General features: G+C 32.5%; 1 protein-coding gene across 3 annotated transcripts in view; it reads right to left on the bottom strand.

Annotated features, from left to right (window-relative positions):
* Tow (target of wingless) overlaps nt 1-22103 on the bottom strand; it is a 46390-nt gene that overhangs the window by 5085 nt on the left and 19202 nt on the right. The gene's annotated exons all lie outside the window — the stretch shown is intronic.

Below are 22103 nucleotides of genomic sequence, written 5' to 3' on the forward strand. Positions count from 1 at the left end.
CATATAATTATAGAACAGCGTATTAGCACGAACAGCTGTTTTCGTACTTCCTTATGGACAATTGAAAATTAGCTTTGGTAAAATAGGAATATATTCTCCGATTCAAGGATACATATATTTTATTTTTATCCTAACACGGATATCAAGTAAATTTTATCAGAATAATTCTCTATCCGATAAAGATCGTGTAATTTTTGTAATCCTATTATAAAATTAACATTTAATCTCTCGCGTAATCGCCATTAGCTTCCTCGCGTTCGCTTCCTCTCGCATTATTGTTCGCTAACAATGTGAAAAATATTTCGCTGGAAAAAAATGCATATAAGATACAGAGCGGATGGCAAAGTTCAACTGTACAATTTCATAAACACGTTTAATCTTATCGGCGACAAACGAGGCGGCTTGACACTTTAAAGCCTCGACCGCCGTTCATCACGAATTTAGAGTAGAATCGTGAACGGAAATAGACCTGTCGTTAGCTTAGCGCGAGAACGAACCGCGTTTAGGGAGTTAACTAAAAATAAATTGCGCCAGCGGTTGGAGGAGTCGGAAATAGAGTAACGCGCGCGTACAATTTTCAGCGATACCGAGTGCGACGCGCGATCCTGAAATAGGATAATAAACGCGAAGCATCTGGAGCACGATAATTGTATCATTGTCAGTCTGGAATTAAAATTAGTGCTCCATGGATTGTCATGGATCAATTAAACGTGCGCTAGCAGTTTCGGCCATCGAGCGAGCTAAGTGCCACAAGTGTCTAACGTACTAATTTCGATAATTTATTTGAAACGAGGAAAACTTGACACAAGTTGCAATTCGGCACAAGTATGGCTACGGGCCAGACATTATAACGTTGAAGCCTGGATCACCTGTGGCACTTGGCCAATTAATTAAAAATTGCAAGTCAGAGATATTGGCCGAGCGTGTGCCAAAGCGATTTTAAATTCAAACAAGAAGATTGTTAACAGATGTCAATTTTTATGTTCGCGAACGTATCGTTTATTAATCCACTCGGATTAATTGCGACTTATTGTTTTACCGAAGTTTTATTTATATTAAAGTACGTGAAACCCACTGTGTTCTAACCGATATCCTTAAATATATATTTAGCGTTTATCGCATTTACAAGATTATTAATCCATTGCGCAGGAATTGCGCAGAAACGACGAGGCTATTATTTTGTCATTAAATTTATCTCGCAGATAAAGATACGCCATATCTATACTTATATTTGAATCACGCTTCGATAATCGCAACAGAGATATAATAAGCGTAGCAAAGACACGATATACTTTTATTCGCGATTTTATGCGTCTCGAGTGAATCTAAAAATTTTTTTAACAACCGTCAGCTGATCATGCGGCCTCTGCTTTCGGTAATAAATTATTCTGTAATTTATGTGCACGTGCGTCGCGTGCACATGACGCAACCTTTTGCGGCAAATCGAATTAGAGCGCACTTTAACTCGATGCGACGCGAAAAATGCTATCATGAACCACGATAATCGAGACGCCCACATCGCCTCCATTGAAACGCACTTAATTTCTATAGAACGGCGTAATTGGGAGAGTGCATTGTTCTCCCGACTGATGAGTTTAATGCTCTAAGGGCCAGTCGCATTAACGGTTAATTACGACTGATAATTCAAGCTCGATAATCGCTTAATTCGTCTCGTGTAACGATAATAATAAATATAATTTACGTTACATTTCGATATAAAAAAATCGAAATAACGCACTCGAAGCCGAGCGATATAAATAAACGCGAGATTAAAGTCGGGGCGCTCGTTATTGTGGCCACGTAACTCTAGAACGTCGACACTCGATCCAAGATAACAATCTTTTCTACGGCGATGACACTCGGCGCGCGATATATCGCCGCGACATGCAAGTAGCAGTTCCCCATTCATTGGCACGCCAAGCCAAGCGGCAAAAGGAGAATGAACTCGCATCACAATGAAACACAAATAACCCTCTCTCTCTCTTTCTATTCGGGACGCGGGTGAGCGACAACAAGATGCGTTGTCGCGAGACGCACGTGCTCGGGGCCATTAGGTGGGTGCAACAAAAGCACGGACGCGAGATAGCTGTCATCTCGAATTACGCTTATCCCACACAGTGCGAAATCTACGCCTCGTCGCGATAATTCCATATACGGGGTGTTTGCGAAGAAGGCGCTTTTCCCTCGGAGGTCGATTTCTCTCAATTAAATTTCTCGACAATCAAAATTTCTCGATTATTTTATTAAATACGATTATTAAAGACGATATATATTTTTATTAAATACGATATAGATTTTTATTAAATGCTCTGAATATATTAAAAGCAAAATGACATTCGAATAGTTTAAGCTGAATACTTGACATGAATGTATCTACTAGGGTTGTACGAGATGCTGTTAAATTAATTAAACTATCACCTTTAACTCGAAAGAATAAGATTCTATTATTTATATTAAAAGAATTGAAATTAAAATTTTTTTTTGCTAATTAATTAAATTATAACATTAATTTTCCATTGCGTTTATATTTCGAAAAAGTTTGCATTTATTAATTATTTCTTTTGCTTTCTCTCCAAGACGAGACCTCTGCTTTCGTGAAAACATATGTGATTTTCGAGACACCTCGTACGTAAGTATCATAAGATATAGTGCAACGTAATAAATGCGTGCGTCAAAGTAACGTAATGTAACGGCCGTTGCGTCGAGCATGGGTATTTTTAACGATATTCGCACTCACGGAGTTATATTGCGTTTCGCGTATCAATTGATAACGTACAGCCATGGACGTAGGAAGAATCCCGCACATTCGCATTGTAGCCGTAAATAAACCGATTTCGCATTTACGGACCCGAGTCGTGCAAGGAAATACGTCTCTTTGGCATTTCAATAGAGAGAATAGTTTAATTAAAAAATACCGCTTCCTTACGTACGAATATTAGATAAATAATAGAATAGTTTGTGACTAAGATAGAATCTTTTATTATGTAATACCTTCTTAAAATAGACGCGCCACTTGTAGTCAAAAAGAAACATCAGTTTTGTAAGAATGTTGGACAAATATCAAAAACGGTGAAATAGTGAATATTAATACACATTTTATTAATATACATTTATATAAAATAGATTTTATAAAATATAATAATAGCGCGCGCGCGAGAGAGAGAGAGATAAAAAAGAATCAGGTCTCAAAACATTTGTAAAAAAAATTGTTATATTTAAATTGTAGTAGCAGGTACGAGTGAGCTTAATTGAAATGATATTTATATTATACGCGATTTTTGGAATGAAACAATTGTATTCATCTAACAATTGTTACACTTTTTCACAAGCATTTCAATTATTTGACGTATGTTTTAAATTTTTGAATCGCAAAAAGCAATTGATTATCAAACTTCCATATATTTTTTAATTTTTTTTAACGACCATATATTTTTTAATTTTGTTCATAATAAAATCTTACGAATTGAATTATTAATAGATCAATTCATATTTTTTAGCGAAAGAATATATTATTAAAGAATGAAATATTGTGCAGATATTAACAATAATAATGTATATTTGTTTTTCTTAAATTATCAAATCAATTTCAATACGGATTGACATTATCAAATATTCAATTAATTTAAAAATTATTAAAATTATTCAATATTACAATCGATTTACGATACTCGAATATTTAAAAATTCGAATAATGAATTTATTTGCTTCATTTTGATTGTTTGAAATGTTTAGAAAAATATTTATAATGTAATCAGAAACATATCAATATTTTGTCGACGCTGACACGAATCATGCGTGAAATGCAAATCACGTGGATGTTCTGGATAACAATTATCCAAATATTTTTCCAAACATTCGATCACAGTTAGAAAACTTCTTGACAATCTTACATGACTTTTTTACAGGATCACTTCGAATCAATCTCACCAGATAAAACTACAAAATACTTGTGAGACCGTCAGTAGTAGAGAAAGAACATCGAGATTACAAACATTAAATAAACGAGGAGGTATGGGAAGTGATTTTTCTTAAGATCGACCTTGGTGGTCCATCGAGCGTGTTTAATGCACGGTGAAGTTAAATTGAGACGAATGCCCTTTAATTAGAACGCGCTTTCATTTTCCGTGGACGATTTTATTTACGAGCTAACGGCCGGCAAGTACGAATGCCGCAACGAATGAGTCGAGAGTACCTCACAAACGGAGAACGCTTTAATCAAGAATTCCAATATAAGCTTCTGGTGGTTTACACGCTCGCATAAAATTGCCAATCAATTTAGAAATCAAATAAATGTAACGAAATTGTTTAGCGCGCTTCATCGGTGCAATCTTCTTCTAGTATGAAAAAAGATTTTTCGGAAATTATTTACATGGAAATGATAAATTGTCGCGTATTCCTATTGTGTGCGTGAAAAGTAAATAAAATTGCGTTTTAATTAAATTTTTATTTAAGAATAAGACTTTAAATATAAGATCTTGATTTAAATATAAGATCTTGATTTAAATACGAGAAATTTATTATGAGAAGAGATAACGAACGAAATATTTCACCGATGATTAAATTTCAATTTTCTTTGCGTCTTAACTTTTAATCGTACTAAAAAATTTATTTTCTTCAAATTTCTGATAACAAAAATATATTTGATTATTCACTGATTGATTTTTTATTTTATTTAGAGAAAATCTCTCAGCGCGGGATTAAAAATATTGGAATTTAATTTCCTATCATATTTTCCCTCTGTTTTTTAATAATCGCTTTAATCGATTGTAAATTAAAAATAAAGAGATGTATCATTTCATGTTTCATTCAATCCTAGCGGGTTATAGCCGATCTTGAACCTGGCGTGATGCCGAAGGTCGACGTACGTCGACCATGAGTGCATTTCGTAAATTCCTTAAACCAATATAGTTCCAACAAGCTCCTGAAAATTTTATGAGAATTTTCGAAAGGTATTTATACGACAAATGCAACACATTAATATTAACATAAACATATAATTTGGAGTCGCGATCATAATTAGCGTATATAATTTCAGATTTTAACGAATATCTTTAATAGATGTAAATTCGTTTTTTTTATTAGTGAGATAAAATATGTAATTATAAAAAAATATGTAATTTAAACAGAAGCTACGTGATTTGAATAGGAGTGAGTAAAATTAAAAATTAAAAATTATTTCTTTGCGTACTTCAAATATGAATCTTACTTTGCAGAAAATTCAACATTTCATAATAAAAATTTAAAATACTTACAAAATGGAAGATGATTTCCTGAAACATTTTTGTCAAAACATTTCTTTAAATAATTGAAAATATCTCTATCTCAAGGAACTGCTAATAAAAAGCAAATAAAAAGCAAAAAAAAAAAACGTGTGATACCCCACATATTAATAACCATATTTAATCAGGCAATTAGTATAGCCTCGCAAACACTAAATCGCTCTTCGTATTACAGTTGTATTGTAAGTTTTATAAGCTCGAACGATTACGTGTGCGATATAGCGAGTAAAGTCTTATCATCGTGCTAGTCTATTATCATCGTGCATAATAAACGGACAACGTCACGACGACATCCAACGACGAGTTAGGGAGCACGTCATATATACACATTAAGCGCACGTTAAATGTATGTCGAGGATACACATTTGTGATGGCATCGCTAAGTTGAGCGACGCTGATTGGCATTGAGCGAAGAGGAGAAGAAACGGCCTGATAAGAGAATTATTTTCATAGTTCCTGCGTAGGACGTGTGGAAGATATATGCGAATGCGTAAGCTTCAAATTGCATATACTGAAATTTCGCGACTTGGCAGTCATCATGAATCTGACACTTGACGAGAACCCAAAAAAATTTACTAGATTAAGAGAAATAATTTTAATATTATTGATATTTTATTTATATTAATTTTATTTATTATATAATATTATATTTTATTTATTTATATTAATGCGTAATAAATATAAGATGCACTTATCTGCAAAATAAATGCACCTATAAAAGGATATAAAACATGAAATAATGTCTTCCCTTTAAATATTTGAATATTTTTATGAATAAATATTTTCTTTTCGCAATTTTACCCTTCTTTATCTCTTGTGTATTTTTTCTTCTTTTTCCCAAATAAATATATGGTTTCTAATTTAGGAGACATTTATTTTGTCGTATTTCTCTTTCGAGTTGTATCTCGCGTTATCATGCCTTGGGTTTATAGAGAAATGTGATAACAAGAAAAGTTTATCCCCTGTGTGAACACTGCGGACAAAATGGAATTATGAGGCGAACTGGATTAACAATACAAATGCGAAGGAGATATATGAGTAACACGAATTGTATCAATAACACAATTAGTGAATCAAGTGGAGAGCTCAATCAAACAAAGAAAATTATTTTATATATATGAAACCCGAGTTATCTATTAATCTAATCCACACGCTATTGTCATGCTTGTGTAAGAACGAGATAAAGTCTCGACTAACGATTCTTTCTACGAAACATTAATCAACGACAATGTACGTGAAAAATGTTAAATTTAATCGCAGAAATTATCGGCAGTTTTAACAGCACTTTAAAAAGAATCGTTGAGTGCGATAGAAATTTAGGTCAATCTGGTTGAGCAAAATCAAAAGTTAATTCCACTTAACTTTCCAACAACTATAACGTCGAGATTTATTATTCTCGCTTTTACTCGAATATTACTCTTCAAGTCCACTTATTGATCCATGCGAGACATGAAATTACGTTAATAGCATTTGACATAAGTTTATCAAGAATTAATTATATATCAAGAAGCCCAAGTTGCTACACGTCATATGTACTTCACAAAAGGGGATTGCTTGCTTCGGGCAATAACTTGGATATAGTTTTCCACAAAATGATTAGTCTTATATAAGTTATATAAGACTAGATATAATAGATCTCATCATATTTATAAATAATATAATGCAAATGCGCGTATAATTGCAACAATTTAAAAATGTAACAATTGGGAAGTGCGCAATAATATCCCTTTGTGTCTCTCAAATTTTTGAAGAAAATATAATTGTCCTTTTTTCTCTTTTATCAAATATATAATTATACATAAACACATAAAGAAGCATGCGTGAATCAAATAATTATTAATAATTAGTAATCCAACACGTAGTTACATCCACATTTATCCCAAATAGAATAAAACATAGTGTATAGCAGTAGAGAGATACGTAGTAGCAACTTTACAGACAGAACTCTCGTGTGCTCCACAAGTCGCTTAATTGAGGCGACACGCGACGAGGTACGGCTTGGCGTGGGCGACATCGTGAGAACGGGTTGAACACCGGATGCTCGGGAACATTAAATATAAAACGCTGCGAAATGACGTCTATAGATTAACGTAAAGCTATGCTCGTTTGTTTTGTTACCGTAACCTCGAAAATTACGATTGACGGACGATTCAAAACGGAATCAAAGACACAGTCAGCTATAAATATCTGACTACACTATGCGATTATCGGAGAATGCGTTCTCTAAATTGTGTGTTCCAAAGTTATATATTTCTGAATTTCGACACAAACATCATTGATAAATAATGCTAATTAAAACTTTTTATATTTAGCATATTAAATATATTTCGAAAAAAGTAATATAGACCTGAAATTAAAAACTTGAAAAAGGTTTAAGAGATTAAAATAATAAAAGTATTTAATTTCAATTTAAATATTAATTTTGTATGTATATAATAAACTAATTGTTAATTTTAAAAAATATTACTGAGAGATTAAACACATTCTCCGATTAATAATAATTATTGATAGATATACAGGGTGAGCCATTTTAATTAACGCACGCAATTATTTCGGAAACAAAGCATTTTAGAGAAAAATGTTTCAGACAAAAGTTTTATGGTTTCGGGGGGGCCATAAGATGGTATTGGTTTGACAGTGAAGAGTCATTTGAAGGTCACGTGAAGGTCACTTCAATTTTTTTAAATGGAACACCCTATATATTTTTGCACACTCTTGTAGCTTATTTCGAGAGCTTTCCAAAACACTATAATTAAGTACCTTTTCGTTAAGTACTTTTTGAGTTATGAGGCTTGAAATAATTTCTTAATTTTACATAAACCGTAAAATATCTTGTAAAATATTCATTTTTCGATTATCTTACCTTAATACTTTTACGTACAAAATAATGAGAGGAATCAATTGGTGTAAAGAAAACACATAGTTGTTTTTAAGAAAAAATATGGAATTGTTAATTGCAAATTACATATTTTTTCTTCAAAACAACTATGTGTTTTCTTTACACCAATTGATTCCTCTCATTATTTTGTACGTAAAAGTATTAAGGTAAGATAATCGAAAAATGAATATTTTACAAGATATTTTACGGTTTATGTAAAATTAAGAAATTATTTCAAGCCTCATAACTCAAAAAGTACTTAACGAAAAGGTACTTAATTATAGTGTTTTGGAAAGCTCTCGAAATAAGCTACAAGAGTGTGCAAAAATATATAGGGTGTTCCATTTAAAAAAATTGAAGTGACCTTCACGTGACCTTCAAATGACTCTTCACTGTCAAACCAATGATACCATCTTATGGCCCCCTCGAAACCATAAAACTTTTGTCTGAAACATTTTTCTCTAAAATGCTTTGTTTCCGAAATAATTGCGTGCGTTAATTAAAATGGCTCACCCTGTATATATATTCACATTTACATAAAAGTTAACGCTTCACGTTTTCCATATAATTATATATCTATCATATACATATATAATTTATATATATCATAATTTATTTAAATATACGCATAAAGATATATTTTATATAAATGTGACAATTTATTGCCCAGTATTAAATTATTATTTCTCATTAACATATTTTAGTTGACTCTCTCCTAATTATTGTCATATATCTTGTAATAGAGCGTACTGTAAAGAAGATTCACCTTTAACTTATATCCTTATAATACGGCAAAAATTGCATGACGTAGACACAAGTTTGCGTGACAGATTATAAGAATGATTTCAATGTATCTTGTAACAACAACCATTAACATATAAATTGTTACATCTTCGTGCGCGCTCAGCAAGAAAATTATCCTTCATCGTGAAATGACGGATATAACTTCGCGTCGTTGTTTATCAATAGATTGGGGCGTGAAATCGTTTCGGTGGTGGCGAAATCATAAATTACATGCAAACGCGGTCGTTGCCGAAGGAAAACGGCGTTAGCGGCGCGACCTCGATAATTGATCACAATCGTTGTACCTGAAATTAATTAATCATCGCGTTTCAAGCCGCAGATACCGGATAAATTGACATCGTCATTGAGTTGATGTGGAGGAATCGAAAACGGGACGACAGAGTTCCGCTTGCTCACCGAAAGCCGTTTTCCTTTACAAGACCCAACTACAATTCTCATATGCGACCAAGTAAGATAACGCAAAGTGCAATACACTAATGTATGCGTATGCGTCGCGAATCAACGTCGATTACCATATAAATTGCATGTAACCGTATCGCCGCAACAATCGACATAATTTTACGCTATCTTTGCGACTAATTATTCCATCCAGATATCGAAGTGAATTAAGTGATTACCGATAAGAAAAATGATATTCTCATTCGAGTTGGAATATTAGATTCGAGAATATATTATTCAATCATGTTTAATATTTTTAGTTAAATGGAAATATTTATCACTGTGAATAGAAGAAAAAATTCGATGATAAAAATACAGGAAAATGTCGGAATCTTGCTTTAACTAGAAAAAGTGATAGAGCAATTACTCTGTTCCATTATTCATAAATAATTAAAAAAATATAATTGTTTATATTTCTTACATGGATATAATGGTGAAAAGAGAATGACAAACATTTTTGTCACGGAAATAAAAAAAAAGTAGAAACGTAGAATTAATCATGCCATCACGTGTCCACTTTACATATTTATTATCTAAACGTTATTAATTAATAATGTAACCATAAAAGACGTATTCTAAGAACCGAGACCCATTGGTGCGTGATTAATGCACGTAACGAGGAAGGTGTAATTAACTTTGACGCAATTTGCTCGCACTCAACGATACGTCCATAAGTGTGTTGTGTTAGATACTAAGAGAAGTTAGAGAGCGCCGGTAACTTTACAATAACGTCACATGTTACATCAAGCAAACACGTCAGTGTAGGACGTATCAATAAGGAAGTTCTTATGATATATTCTTAGATTAGAAGCATAAATAATGCTTCAAGTAAAAATAAAGTAGCGTTTTTCAAGAATAATTTTCAAATTCTCTTTCACATGTATCACATTTAAAAAAAATTGTTAATAAAACACCGTAAATTATTATATTAAATTTTTCCGCTTAGTAAACTGTCTTTTCGATATATTTGCAAAATTATAAGATGTGTTTCGTAAATTTATTCAAGAAATATTAAAATATCAATGTCTTATATAAAGTAATAATAATGTCTTATATAAAGTAATAATAATAATAATTTGAATATGATATGTATTCAATATAAGTAATAAATTGGGAATGTTCATAATATAAAGCACGTCTTTAAGAAATATAGGAGCAACTTTTTTTTTAACTACACAAATTTGAAATTTATTTTAAATTCTAAGAATTTATTAATTAAAATCAATATATAATAAAAGAGTTGGACATTTTATAAAAAAAATTCTTTAATAATTCATAAAACGTGTCTACTGTGAAAACGAGATTCATAAAATTAATATAAATTAATATAAAACGGCAAAAAACTAGTAAAATGACATGCAACATATGAAAGAATATATAAAGCAAAGTATAATTAATTGCAAAAAGGAAGGAAATATATATATATATATATATATATATATATATATATATATTTTATGGTGGCATTTGTAAGAATAAACATCGTAACGCGGAACGAGTAAGGAATCGTAAAACCAACAAGAAGCTCGTTTACCTTGTACCGAAGGGCAAAGGGGACAGAGTATGAAACTACCAAGAACGCTGTTAAAAAAGAAGGAGATTGGATTTATTTATTCTCAAAACTATCTCTGAACTCTCAATTTTAATTGTAACAATAATTGTTAGAATTCTTTATATATATATATATATATATATATATATATATATATATATATATATTATTTATATATATATAATTATTCGAGATACTTTAATAGAAAAATCGAACAAATTGATAATAAAATGTGATAGAAATGTTATGATAAAATTTGAAATGTTAAATAAAGTATTAAAATTGGAAGTTTATTATCTGTATATCTATTCTTGCTTTTATTATCTATAGAATTCTAATCGCAGCCAATTTCTGATCACGTATCAGGTTAATGCATCCGTTTTTTTAATGCCTCTATAACAATTTTATTTAATTTAAACTAGGAATATATTCTATTAGAACTTAATGTGTGCCTTAATTCAGTACGATTTATTTATAATGCACACATATGACGTCATTGTAAGCCATTAATGTAAATGAAAGTATAGGACATTATGCTAATGCTTCATAGAGAGTGCATAATAATAATAGCACCATTTGACGACTTCAACGATAACACGACGAGAAAAAAATATGTCATCGCTGCGAAGATTTGCGGGATGACGTCACGGATTTTTAATATCGAGATACCGCTGAAAAATATGGGGATTAATGAAAATTCTATTTTCCGTATATATTTAAGGCATACCATTCCTTAAGTATTGCTTTCGTATAACGATTATAGCTCGATCATCTTAATTTTGTTTAACGAAAAATATTACTGCATGAATATGTTGTTTTATTATATATATTTATCAATATTTTGTTTTATTATATATATTTATTATTTTGTTTTATTATATATATTTATCAATATTTTGTTTTATTATATATATTTATCAATATTTAGAATGTGAAAGGAAGATGTTAAACTGACAATATAATCATATCATATTAATTTGGAAACATATATTAAAACCTGCAGGTGAATCCTTTTGTTTCTCAACAAAGTCGAGCAACGGTTCCTTCATTTTGCCGTTTTAATTAGACAATGAACTATAACAATGGACAATGGATTAAATATATAGGTACGGGAGAAATTAGTTTTGTTAAAGTAACATGAAATATACCATCGATGTCAGTACCACAGTAACATAAATAGACGTTTGTATGAAATATAATTTTGAAAAATAATATAACAATAAAAAAATGTACGCGCGTGTTGAACAATCAAGAGTAAAATTTACCTGAGGTAGCAGCTGGGATAAAGCGGAGTAGTTTCATCGTTAATCCGTTTAACGTCCAACGTAAAACGCTTTACACAACAGGTGCGACCAAAGTGCAGTTTAGATGGGTGCGCGGAAAATTGGCAGTAACTCTTAGAAATCTTGGAACGTTCCTCCGGTTCAAGGCCTATGTCGCGCGACGACATAGGAAAATGATCGAAGGACGAAATTCGCTTAACCAGGCCGATATGTGAACCAGACCGCGAGCTATAAATACGGGAACGTTACGATATTCCCATCGTGTAGCGATGGGGAGCAACATTATACGTTTCAGGCGTATATTTCCGTTGGTGGTGGAAGCTTCCGGTCCCCGCGCGCCATCGGCACGTGCATTATTCACGAGGATGTGGGCGTCGCGCGTAATAATTTTCATGGGATCGACCTGCACTCGATACGTTCATACTAGGCGTAAATGCGTGTGCGTGTGCGTCACGCGTCGCGGATTCAATCCATCTACGCGTATTGTACGTTGAGTACACGAGTTATTTTTCTCTTTTTGAGACTCGCGTGAATTCAATCTCAATCAAATTTTTGTGTAAATAAATTGTGTCACTTTATATTTTCGTTTTATATCATTTTATATTTCCATTTTAGAAGAATTTATACTGCTTCGAGGTAATATTTATTTTTTTTCTTTGGAAATTAATAGTTTGCATTAATATTTGATACTCTCGGATGATATCAATTTTTTAATATTAACGGAAAATATTGTTTTTGAATGCATATTTAAATCGATGTTCTGTATAAAGCGTAGGTAGAGTCTCTGTTGATTTACAAAATTCTTTGCAATAATTGAGCACGATTAATTACTACAATAAATCACATGTTAAATGTAAATTATACATTTGCAGCTTTTCGAGTTACCTTTTAATCGCCGGACAAGAATATCGGAAATTTATTAAACTCGATTTAATTATTTTAATCGATTTGTTCCGCGTCAGCGAAAAATGATTTTTAAGATTCGCATGAATCCAATCTCAAAAAATTTTTGTGTAAATAAATTGTGTCACTTTATATTTTCGTTTTGTATCATTTTATATTTCCATTTTAGAAGAATCTATACTGCTTCGAGGTAATATTTATTTATTATTCTTTGAAAATTAATAGTTTGCATTAATATTTGATACTTTCGAATGATATCAATTTTTTAATATTAACGGAAAATATTGTTTTTGAATGCATATTTAAATCGATGTTCTGTATAAAGCGTAGAGTCTCTGTTGATTTACAAAATTCTTTGCAATAATTGAGCACGATTAATTACTACAATAAATCACATGTTAAATGTAAATTATACATTTGCAGCTTTTCGAGTTACCTTTTAACCGCCGGACAAGAATATCGGAAATTTATTAAACTCGATTTAATTACTTTAATCGATTTGTTCCGCGTCAGCGAAAAATGATTTTTAAGATTCGCATGGATCCAATCTCAAAAAATTTTTGTGTAAATAAATTGTGTCACTTTATATTTTCGTTTTGTATCATTTTATATTTCCATTTTAGAAGAATCTATACTGCTTCGAGGTAATATTTATTTATTATTCTTTGAAAATTAATAGTTTGCATTAATATTTGATACTTTCGAATGATATCAATTTTTTAATATTAACGGAAAATATTGTTTTTGAATGCATATTTAAATCGATGTTCTGTATAAAGCGTAGAGTCTCTGTTGATTTACAAAATTCTTTGCAATAATTGAGCACGATTAATTACTACAATAAATCACATGTTAAATGTAAATTATACATTTGCAGCTTTTCGAGTTACCTTTTAATCGCCGGACAAGAATATCGGAAATTTATTAAACTCGATTTAATTACTTTAATCGATTTGTTCCGCGTCAGCGAAAAATGATTTTTAAGATTCGCATGGATCCAATCTCAAAAAATTTTTGTGTAAATAAATTGTGTCACTTTATATTTTCGTTTTGTATCATTTTATATTTCCATTTTAGAAGAATCTATACTGCTTCGAGGTAATATTTATTTTTTATTCTTTGAAAATTAATAGTTTGCATTAATATTTGATACTCTCGGATGATATCAATTTTTTAATATTAACGGAAAATATTGTTTTTGAATGCATATTTAAATCGATGTTCTGTATAAAGCGTAGAGTCTCTGTTGATTTACAAAATTCTTTGCAATAATTGGGCACGATTAATTACTACAATAAATCACATGTTAAATGTAAATTATACATTTGCAGCTTTTCGAGTTACCTTTTAACCGCCGGACAAGAATATCGGAAATTTATTAAACTCGATTTAATTACTTTAATCGATTTGTTCCGCGTCAGCGAAAAATGATTTTTAAGATTCGCATGGATCCAATCTCAAAAAATTTTTGTGTAAATAAATTGTGTCACTTTATATTTTCGTTTTGTATCATTTTATATTTCCATTTTAGAAGAATCTATACTGCTTCGAGGTAATATTTATTTTTTATTCTTTGAAAATTAATAGTTTGCATTAATATTTGATACTCTCGGATGATATCAATTTTTTAATATTAACGGAAAATATTGTTTTTGAATGCATATTTAAATCGATGTTCTGTATAAAGCGTAGAGTCTCTGTTGATTTACAAAATTCTTTGCAATAATTGGGCACGATTAATTACTACAATAAATCACATGTTAAATGTAAATTATACATTTGCAGCTTTTCGAGTTACCTTTTAACCGCCGGACAAGAATATCGGAAATTTATTAAACTCGATTTAATTACTTTAATCGATTTGTTCCGCGCCAGCGGAAAATGATTTTTTTATCGCAGAAAACCGATTCCAAATAATTGAATTTCCGCGCGGAAGGATTACAAAAATCGTCGTTGATCCGCTTAAGAGATAGGCTCGCGCCGATGCACCCACGTCATTATTACACCCGCATCGTTGCGCACGTGTTGCAGCAATATACGCGGTGCGGTCAATGCACGTATGTACATATGTGCGCGCAGACACGCGCGATTACTCTAATTGTGTCGGGATGCCGAGGTGATTCAGAGCCGCGGCCGCAAAACGGCTTATTATATTTAATGAAACGGCCGATTATGCGAGGGGAGCGTTTTCGCTCCAAGCTCGCGCGCGCGGAAGTTGGCGTCACGCGCGCTTGTGCGTTAATAATAGCGCGGCTTGTCGCCGCGACACTTACGCGCGATTACTCAACTCGCAGCATATATCGCAACGAGTCAAAGTCCCGGGACGGGTCTCGCTCGGAATTCATACATTCAGCGCGCGTCGATACACTCGCGAATCTCTCCAACGTTTTGTAGCGCGGATTAAACGTCCAGCGCGAATTTTCGCTTAATCCTTCACGCATTAACCGATCTCTGTCACGCCCTGTCATCCGCCAGATTTGCAGAATCCCTTCAGAATTTTTTTCATGCGGTATAGAGAACAGAGGGATTTTATAATTTCGATATTTACTTGTTATAAATGTCAAATGCATGTGTAATATATGTAAAATATTATAAAATATATATATGTGTGTGTGTGAAATATTATAAGATTACACACACACACACACACACACAAGGTATTTTTGTTACATAAATATACTTTAAAAAAAGATAAATTTGCGTCTGAAAAAAAGTCTATAGTATAATGGACAGAGGATTAATAATATGCGACACGTGTCTCGCGTAAAGCGATGCTGAAGGTTAACTTTAAGCGAATTTTAATATTTCGTTTTACACGAAGCGTAGTCGTGGCAATTACATCAATCACTAGGATTAATCACGATTAAATTATCTCTTTTAATCCATTATAATGCTATCAGTTAATACTGATAGCATCTATATAATCTATATAAAAAAACAGGAAGTCGTTAATTTTGAATTAAATAGACATGATTTCATACGCCGGCGTCTAGTAGATTTTGTCTGAGAAAATTAGCATGTAAAGATGATTAATCATAATTGAGAACAATTAAAATCATGGTATGCGTAAAAAATTCTATTATATTCACATACATTAATTATTATCAATAACTATTCAGAATTAATGTACGCTTCGCAGAATTTAATTTCCGCGCGGCTGTGAAATTCCACTTGTCGGCATTAAAATCTGAATAATTTCATTCCCGATGATACGGGCGTCAATAAACGATTCAAGTACGCGGAAACGCCATTGTAAAGCAACGACGCTAAATAAGCGTCAAATGTAAGCTCATTCGTTGCAATTAATATTCGTTATTTGCCGTAACCACGGTCGATTGTCACTCGACTTAAAAGCGAAAATACATCTGCAATTATTGGACTTTTTATGCACGATTGCGCGAGCGTTTCAGCTTCGTGCGCCTGCGTTTCATGCAACAATGTATCCGTATGTTGAAAGCGAGCATTGATAGAGAAACTTAATAGCCAAGTGTTAGTTGCCTAAGTAACACGCGCTGGGAAGAGCGATTATTCCCGGATGCGAGACGCAGTCATCCCTTTGTGTGGCAGGCAAAATTCTGCTCCCGGAATGAGAGAGACAGAGACGGAGAAACACACAATTCGTTTCTCCAACAATGAAGTCTCGCTGACAACGAAGTCTATTACGCACCTCGTAAATTATTGACGTCGCACGTGCATCGTCGAGCGCGTAAACCACGTCTCTCGATTATTAGCGTCAACTGATGCTCTCCAGCGACTTCTGCCAGCGAGTTATCGATGTCTGATATAATTCATGGCCGAACAGCGAGACGTAAATATAAATGTGCATGAATCAGTCATTGTCTGCAGAATAGCGTGTCGTCGATTATGTTTCGCCGAAGAGAAGTCCAAAGTGTACTTGCGCGATTCGAATTATCGTTTAGCGTTACTACTTTCGAGATAATTAAATGTGACACTGCATGTATAATTATATATTATTATACAGGGTGTCAGGGCAATTTCTTCTCAAAAAAGCTCTTACAGCTTACCTCGAGAGCTTTTCAAAACACTATAATAAAGTATTTTTTCATCGAGTACTTTTCGCGTTATGAGGCTTGAAATAATTTCTTAATTTTTATATAAACCATAAAATATCTAGTAAAATATTCATTTTCGATAATCAATTGTGTAAAGAAAACACATAATTGTTTCGAAAAAAAATATGTAATTGTTAATTGCAAATTACATATTTTTTCTTCGAAACAATTATGTATTTTCTTTACACCAATTGATTCCTCTCATTATTTTGTACATAAAAGTATTAAGGTAAGATAATCGAAAAATGAATATTTTACTAGATATTTTATGGTTTATGTAAAATTAAGAAATTATTTCAAACCTCATAACTCGGAAAGTACTTAATGAAAAATAATTTAATAATTTTTAATAATTTAATAATTTTTAATAATATTTAATAATTATAGTGTTTTGGAAAGTTCTCGAGGTAAGCTACAAGAATATGTAATGAAAAATAGGGGGTTCCATTTAAAAAATTCAAAGTGATTTTTATGTGACCTTGACAGTGCTATTCAAGGTCATACTAATATTATTATATAATGCGCCACTTAGAGCCCTACAACTTTTGTATGAAACATTTTTCACGAAAATGCGTTGTTTCCTCAAAAAACTGCTGATCGCTCTGAAACACCCTGTATATTTCGACGTCTAAATTTAGCCATCTCGACGTTCGAGTCTGAATGGAATCGTCATTCGATCGCTTAAATAGGGGAACAAACGTCACCGGTCGATTTTCCCTTGCCTTGCAACGGCAGACGCGACCGAACGGGACTTTCTCTATCCGTCTATTGCGAGCGTCCTCGAGGAGCGAAAAAACGCCTCTCGTTCGCGGAATCACTGAATCATGCCGAAAGAGATTCTGCGAAACGACGAGCATAAATCCCGCGAGATAACGCGATAAATAACATCGACGCGGCCGATGGAAATATTCAGCTGGAATCTGGAACGGGGTCGACCGGACCCCTCCCTTCGTGCTACCCCATTCCGCTTTTAATTTATATACCATATATTCTCTCTGTGAGGCTTCGGAAAATTCATATGCATCACATGTTTCGTCGTAGCGTAATTCCAAAGTGAATTCGTTCCTGCGTAAAACAAGGATGTCGACATCACAGCCAGCCGGTACCATTTATTATTACGCGTTTAAAAATATAATCGCAAATATATATTTTATAATATTGTATAATAATGCATGTATTTTATTACATAGAGAAAGTTCATCCAAAAGAGTTATTAATGTAACGTTGAAATATAAATTTTATTTTTATTTTTCTATGAATTTTCATATGTTTCAATTTTATTGTCATTAGTTATATAATTAGGTATAATTATAATCATATTCTAATTATAACTAATTATAATTGTTTTCTAATTTTATATTTTCTTGGTCATTTTTTAAATATAATAAAAAATCTATATATAAACTTTAATTTTATATATGTGTATGTGAAAATAATAATAATTATTATTAATATAATAATGAAAAATATGTATGTACATTCATTAAAAAAATAACTAATAAATTGTTTCCAAATATATATCATATTTAAAAACATAATTACTTCATTCGAATAATGCAGAATTAAGAAAAAATAATCACAATTTACATCAAATTAGTGACCTCAATAGGTATTTCCTTTGGTAAATTGCGATGTTGCAATTATTAATTACAGCAAGCTGTACTAATTATCGATGAATCTGATACGAAAGAAAATTATCGGAGGAGTAACTAGAGCACTAAGAGGAAACGTCGATAAGATCTAAGGCAACCCTTTGCGATAGCGACAGATATCAATTCGCTGGCAGATACTAATTAAAAGTCGAGTTTTCTTCCCTTTCGTTTTTGCAAAGATTAACGCTCATCGAAGATCAAACCTTCACGTGGATAAGAAGTTTCTTCGCATCGTCTTTTTTAATCATTTCAATCTATTATTGAAATTCTAGCACTCTAATAAAAATACCAAACACTTGCAGCTATTCTTATAATCGTAAACAATTATTACCTAATAAAATATGTAAGAGTCAGCGCGAAGAGTAGACAACGATTTGCAGAATATTGCCGATTTATCGCGATGATATTTTTGAAGTCGGGTGATCTATTTTAAGAGATAACACACTGCTTTCTTAATAGATCATAAATCATACTGTTATCTTGACCCGCCCTAAAAAGAGCTACTTTGTTATGATGTGCAACGGAACATGCACGTTATATGGATAATGAATATGAGATCGGAGATAATAATTTTTTTCTTATTACAATAATAAAACAATAAATTTGCACGCTCTCACATGTCCAATATTATAATATTTACATGAAAAAACTATCTTCCAGTTATTATATTAAATTATCTCGCTTGTGTGTTAACTTTCACATTAATCAAATAAAATCCCGAATCAATGTAGCGTTAAATGAAATGTTAATTAAAAGTCTAAAAATAATTACTAATAAATGACAAAATAACCAAGTAAAAGTCAAGGCGTGATAATTGGAGCGCAAGAAAGAAGAGGAAAAAACTCCTTTTTTTCTATTAATATATTCCAAAGTATATTCACTTTCGTTAAAATTATTATTACTTTGTGCCACTTTTTTTATTTACATTTTTTAAAAGTATAAGAAACAAGTTATATGTTTAAGAAATTTCCTTTCCTGACGTATCTCTTTAAACTCTTCAATATTATTTATTATACAGGGTGTTCCTAAATTCGTGATAAATATTTTAATGACAAATTCTTTGTAACATTTTAACCCATTCACACCTGAATTTTTTCTGGTAATGTAAAAAATTATATATTATTATTATTATTATTATTATTATTTTATTATTTATTATTTTATTATTATTATTATTATTTTTATTATTATTTAGTCCACCGAGAGATCGCAGGGAAACTAATTCTAAAAAATAACTATTTCACATGATTTTAAAGATTTTGTGCATAATTATGTACATAGGGTCTAAATGGGTTAAGACAAAAATGTCGAGGCTATAAAAAATGAGAGGCTATGAAATTCTTGAATATTTTCACAATAATTTCACCAGTGTCAAAAGTATTCGATTCATGGAAGCATCTCTACCATTAGCCATTTTGCCACCCCTGAGCGCACGAAACTTTAGCTCTGTCATTAGTGATTTTTAAACTTTTCTCATTTGAAAACTACTATAGCCTCGACATTTTCATATTAGACTTTTCGTCTTAAAACGTTACAAAGAATTTGTCATTAAAATATTTATCGCGAATTTAGGAACGTCCTATATATACCCCATATATTTTAATGCCTTGCTTCTCTTGTATTAATATAAAGACAATAATTCTAAAATACATTAATCGCATGTGTGGCAAATGATGCACGATCCAATGAATGCAATATACCCGCATATTCGTGCGCTCCGGTGCATGTGCACCGAGCGGATGCGATTCGAGTGCATGTGTACCGAACCGTGAATTAAAATGCATGACCGTACCCTGCGCGAGGGAACTCATTTAAATTTGTGCCGGACGGATGAGCGTAGGAGTCCTCGCGCAAGGATCGAAGACGCGAGTTTCACTCCGGCGCGACACCGAGACGGGAATATCGAGCTTTTCGGCGAAAGAGGAGGCGCTTTCTCCCTCTTCTGTGCTACTCTTACCACGTCGATATCTCGAGAGAAAGGGAGAGAGAAAAAGGAGGCTTATCGCCAACAGGTACGAGGAGCCACGGCAGCAGAGTCTCGAATTACGGTCGGTGGGCACCCCCTCTTCTCCCCCCCCCCCCCGTTTTCCCCTGAAATCAATACCGCGGCGACCTACGATTGATAGCGTACCATGAGAGCGAGCTCCCCATAGTTGTTCATCTATATATATGTATGTGTGTCTAGAGAGTAAGTAAAATAAATGAGAGAAAACGCGCGTCGACGATGATCACGATGCGATCCCTGTGGCCTCCATTAAAGCCCACGGACGATTTCTCGTTCATCGTAAACGTAATAGTCCAGACGGCGAGGCGCGATAAAGGAAACGCGCAAGGATGCGCAGGAATAAAGAGAGAAATTTCTATTCTTCGCGATATGAAAGAGCTTCTCGTCGATGAAAATGCGCAAATGTACCCTCGACGTGTCGGCAAAATTAACGCTCGAGCTCGAGCAACGCTTGACCTACTAACATAGGTAGAGAAAATTGTCCTTAGACGCCAGACACGTCTCGCTAATTTTACCGGAAATGGACACTAACGTCGTCTGTCAATTGCGTCTTGGATTGTCCATACAAATTTTCAATATAGTTTTTTCTTTCCCTCTCATTCGATATATTTTTATCCGAACTGCGAAGTTATCTCAACTAAAGTATCTACAGTTGTTTGTTTGTTTAACGCAAGCTAGCGTAAAAAATTTTGGCAGCGCAACCGGATAATCGTCCGACATTAGTTCACGAATTATGACGTTTGTTTGTTTATTGCTCTGCTAAATGTATTACATATCAAAATAAAAATGATCGCAAGAAGAGAGAGAAAAAGAAAAATAATACAGAGATTTTGTTTGTTTAAAAAAAAACCAATTTTATAATAATTACATAGATAATGATTTTCCCGACATAGCTTTTCTCGGAAAAAAAAATTCAATTAATGTGCAACTCGTTTACACGTAATGAATAACTGATATTAGCGTGAAACCGGTTGTCTGCAAGATTTCCCATAATTTAAAGTAGATACCAATCAGTTTCGACGTTTATTCTCTGCGATAAGGCTAAAAATATAAATAAAAAAAAGAACGCAAACTAAAAATCTATAAATATATAATATATTTTTGGTCTTTTTTTTTATCCCAAAAAGCGTAGACGCAATAATTGACTTTCACCTTTGCTGGAAGAAAGAAAGAAAGAAAAGAAATCCCGATTATAAAAGTTAGACGAAACGAGTTTCCAAGTTTCGACCATCGATT

The sequence above is a fragment of the Camponotus vicinus genome, unplaced genomic scaffold, assembly GCF_025532165.1.
Source record: "Camponotus vicinus isolate PSW18456_S1 unplaced genomic scaffold, iyCamVici1.0 SCAF_5, whole genome shotgun sequence".
Lineage (NCBI taxonomy): Eukaryota > Metazoa > Arthropoda > Insecta > Hymenoptera > Formicidae > Camponotus > Camponotus vicinus.